General features: G+C 39.2%; 1 protein-coding gene across 6 annotated transcripts in view; it reads left to right on the top strand.

Annotated features, from left to right (window-relative positions):
• The window catches only part of rps6ka1 (ribosomal protein S6 kinase a, polypeptide 1), a 100,047-nt gene that overhangs the window by 66,212 nt on the left and 28,835 nt on the right, over window positions 1-5,000 (top strand). The gene's annotated exons all lie outside the window — the stretch shown is intronic.

Genomic DNA, 5,000 nt, shown 5'->3' with positions numbered 1-5,000 from the left:
GACTCCAGATCCACAGCAGGTCTGACCTGAATAAAGTGTTTACTGATGCTACATGTAGGAAGATGGAGTTATTTGAGTATTTGTTCAGACTTGGGGGAATCAGGAGCTTTGCAGGTGAAAATCCCAGGCCACGCTCTCATTTCCTGACCAGTACTGTGTGGTGGACATGTGCACTGTGCTCTGATCTAATTGGTTGAATTATCTTCTTTCTTTTTTTTTTAAAGCATGACCTCACTTTTTCTAGGAAGTGAACTTTAAAACATTGAACTTTTAAAGCTTTGTGCTCGGCTGCACTTTCTAAACCCGTAACCTCCTACAGAAATACACACTGAATAGAGTTTTAACTCTATAATATACAGCGTGTGTGTAGTGTATTAACTGCCAGACATGACCCACAGCTTGATATAAAACAGAGAATGTAGGTTGAGTAGATTAAAATGCCATCTGCAGATAATTGTGTGACGATTATATAGATCTCAATTCTGCATAATTTATACATACAGCTTATTTATTTATATAAACAACAACTTTATAGAAATGCAGATGAACGCCACACCCACTTGATTAGGAACACCTTCATTTCTAAACATATACCTACATACACCTCATTCATTTACTCTCTTGCCACTTCAATTATTCACTCACTCACTAATTCACTCACTCACTCACTGCTTCAATTATTCACTCACTCACTCATTCACTCACTCACTCATTCACTCACTCATTCATTCACTCACTCATTCACTCACTCATTCACTCTCACTCACTGCTTCAATTATTCACTCACTAATTCACTCACTAATTCATTCACTCACTAATTCACTGCTTCAATTATTCACTCACTCACTCATTCACTCACTAATTCATTCACTCACTAATTCAGTCACTCACTGCTTCAATTATTCACTCACTCACTCATTCACTCACTAATTCATTCACTCACTCATTTATTCACTCACTCACTCATTCACTCACTAATTCATTCATTCACTCACTCATTCACTCACTAATTCACTCACTAATTCACTCTCACTCACTGCTTCAATTATTCACTCACTAATTCATTCACTCACTAATTCATTCACTCACTCATTCACTCACTAATTCACTCTCACTCACTGCTTCAATTATTCACTCACTAATTCATTCACTCACTCATTCATTCACTAATTCATTCACTCACTAATTCATTCACTCACTAATTCACTCACTAATTCACTCTCACTCACTGCTTCAATTATTCACTCACTAATTCATTCACTCACTAATTCACTCACTAATTCATTCACTCACTAATTCACTGCTTCAATTATTCACTCATTCACTCACTGCTTCAATTATTCACTCATTCACTCACTAATTCACTGCTTCAATTATTCATTCACTCACTAATTCACTCACTCACTGCTTCAATTATTCACTCACTCACTCACTGCTTCAATTATTCACTCACTCACTAATTCATTCACTCACTAATTCACTGCTTCAATTATTCACTCACTCACTCATTCACTGCTTCAATTATTCACTCACTAATTCATTCACTCACTCATTCACTCACTAATTCACTGCTTCAATTATTCATTCACTCACTAATTCACTCACTCACTGCTTCAATTATTCACTCACTTTCATTCACTCATTCACTCACTCACTCACTGCTTCAATTATTCACTCACTAATTCATTCACTCACTCATTCACTCACTGCTTCAATTATTCACTCACTCATTCACTCACTAATTCATTCACTCATTCACTCACTAATTCACTGCTTCAATTATTCATTCACTCACTAATTCACTCACTCACTGCTTCAATTATTCACTCACTCACTCACTGCTTCAATTATTCACTCACTAATTCATTCACTCATTCACTCACTAATTCACTGCTTCAATTATTCATTCACTCACTAATTCACTCACTCACTGCTTCAATTACTCACTCACTCACTCACTCACTCACTCACTGCTTCAATTATTCACTCATTCACTCACTAATTCATTCACTCACTAATTCACTGCTTCAATTAATTCACTCACTCACTCACTGCTTCAATTATTCACTCACTCATTCACTCACTCATTCGCTCACTGCTTCAATTACTCACTCACTTATTCACTCACTAATTCACTGCTTCAATTATTCACTCTCATTCATTCACTCACTCCCTGCTTCAATTACTCACTCACTCATTCACTCACTAATTCACTGCTTCAATTATTCACTCTCATTCACTCACTCACTAATTCACTCACTTACTGCTTCAATTACTCACTCACTCATTCACTCACTAATTCATTCACTCACTTACTGCTTCAATTATTCACTCACTCACTAATTCACTGCTTCAATTATTCACTCACTGCTTCACTTATTCACTCACTCATTCACTCACTCACTAATTCACTGCTTCAATTATTCACTCACTCATTCACTCACTCACTGCTTCAATCATTCACTCACTCACAAATTCACTGCTTCAATTATTCACTCACTCATTCACTCACTCACTGCTTCAATCATTCACTCACTCACTGCTTCAATCATTCACTCACTCACAAATTCACTGCTTCAATTATTCACTCACTCATTCACTCACTCACTGCTTCAATCATTCACTCACTCACAAATTCACTGCTTCAATTATTCACTCACTCATTCACTCACTCACTGCTTCAATCATTCACTCACTCACTGCTTCAATCATTCACTCACTCACAAATTCACTGCTTCAATTATTCACTCACTAATTAATTACTCACACACACTGTTCTCCAATCAGCCAGCCACATGTCAGCAGCCCAGACACAGCTGAAGACACACGTTTTAGTAGAGGTTAAGGTCCTCTGTGTATGGGAGGGAGGGAGGGAGTGGAAAATACAACTCTTTAAAATGTAGCCTCTGGATGTGGCACCAGACGTCACTTGCTTTTCACACGGTCTGTGTAGATTAAAATGTGTTAATGTTACACACACACACACACACACTGTGACCAAAACAAAACTGCACTCTTTACCATTGCATCCGCTCGTGACCCTGCTGTACAGATCCATCTTTACTTTCATTCTCTCTGTGGTTTATACCACCATACTGTCACTATTACTTTACTCAGAGGTGGGTGTGGTTGTGTGTGTGTGTGTGTGGGGGGTAGATTTTCTCTATATTCTAGATTTTAGAATGTTCCAGAACTGCTCACGTCTAACTCTAACGTATTTTTTTTTCTAACTTTATCCTGCAACTTTTGTCAATTGACCATAACGTAAGATTTTGTGTTGTTTCCATGGCGATACGGGGACCACTGAAAACCTGCATGCTTTTCACCCTGGACCCGAATTAAGTTCAGTGAAGGGGAAGATGTGAAGCAGGCAATTTGGCTTCTGAAGCATTTCTTCGTCCCTTTGCTCCGATTGGCTCGGCTAAACGCTGACCTGTGTATTTAGTGTAAGTGGTGTATAATGTGATCTCCATGAGGAATGTGCTGTTTATTGATTTCAGGTATGGATCAATATTCTCTAGGAGGAGTTTTGTGGTAAAAATAATTTCTTTGTTTTGTCTTGGTTATCGTGTATCTGATGAGGCTTTTCTTCCACACGTAGCAGAAATGCGTAACGTAAGAAGCTAACACACTCTCGCACATCACCGTAGCCATTACTGTATCGGATATTTCTTCTGTTCAGAGTGAAGTATTTTTGTGCTGCGAGTTCCTGCTGTGGTTTTAATAGCAGTGAACTGGTGGTGGGGTGGCTTTTGTTTCCCATAACCGTTCTGTGAGGTGTGGTTCCTCTGCTCTGTCTCTGTCCTTTTTTTTTTTTGCCTCTTTGTTGATTGTGAGAACTAATGTAGCTGCTGTTGTTTTTATTTTTATTTTATTTTTTTCCTTTTAACCTTGATGCACGAGTCGAGTGCAGTATACGCAGGGATCTCCGTAGGATTATATAAACGTGTAAAAGTCGTCGGGTTGAATTATTAAACACAGGAAAAAGATGGTGTTATGGTTTCATGGAGGAGAACGGTGATGTCACTGAACATCTGGCGAGAATCTTCGCAGATCTGTTTTTGGTCTCCGCCGTAAATCCGTCAATAGTTGACAACTAAACAGATTATTAAAGGGAAACAAATTGATTTGTCAAAAGCTTTTCTTAAAGAGATACGGATGTCCATGAGGGTCGCTTTCTCACACACACACACACACACACGTTAGCAAAGCGACTAATTGTCAACTGATAGCGTGGCCGAGTCTCCTTCACGATTAGCATCTCCGCTAACACGTCATCATCAAGCTTCTTATCTCAGTCAGTGGTCAGGTTTTGACTTAGAAGAGCTCACGTATGGCATGAAGTCGGCAGATCTTCCTTTCCTTTACTTTGACAAATTATGTGTCGTGATTAAAGAAAGGAAAGAGTAATTGTTTAAGCAATGCTATCAGCACTAGTGGAGTAGTATTTGGCTGAGAGAGTGTGTTTGGAAATCTGCGCTTCTGCCAAACGCATGTGTTTACATTGGCTTCTTTGTTAGTCATTTTATAGACGCTCGCAGCCAGAACTTCACTCCGCCTCCATCTCCGTCTGATCTGAGAGAAAATATGTCTGAAGCCAGTAAACTACTGAACGAGGAGTCTGAAGATATTCCAAATACACACACATACACCAATCAGGCATAACATTATGACCAGTGAGTGGTGAAGTGAATAACTCTGATGATCTCCTCATCATGGCACCTGTTAGTGGGTGGGATATATTAGGCAGCAAGTAAACATTTTGTCCTCAAAGTTGATGTGTTAGAAGCAGGAAAAATGGACAAGTGTAAGGATTTGAGCGAGTTTGACGAAGGGCCAAATTGTGATGGCTAGACCACTGGATCAGAGCATCTCCAAAACTGCAGCCCTTGTGGGGTGTTCCCGGTCTGCATTTTCTCTCTTTCCATCTCTCACTCTCTCAATCTCTTTCTCTCTTGATCTCTCTCTCTCTCTGTCTCTCTCTCTCTCTCTCTGTTACT

Source organism: Hemibagrus wyckioides, linkage group LG09 (assembly GCF_019097595.1).
Source record: "Hemibagrus wyckioides isolate EC202008001 linkage group LG09, SWU_Hwy_1.0, whole genome shotgun sequence".
In the NCBI taxonomy this organism is placed as follows: Eukaryota; Metazoa; Chordata; class Actinopteri; order Siluriformes; family Bagridae; genus Hemibagrus; species Hemibagrus wyckioides.
The sequence above is the reverse complement of the archived record's forward strand: the minus strand, read 5'-3'. Positions and strand labels throughout refer to the sequence as shown.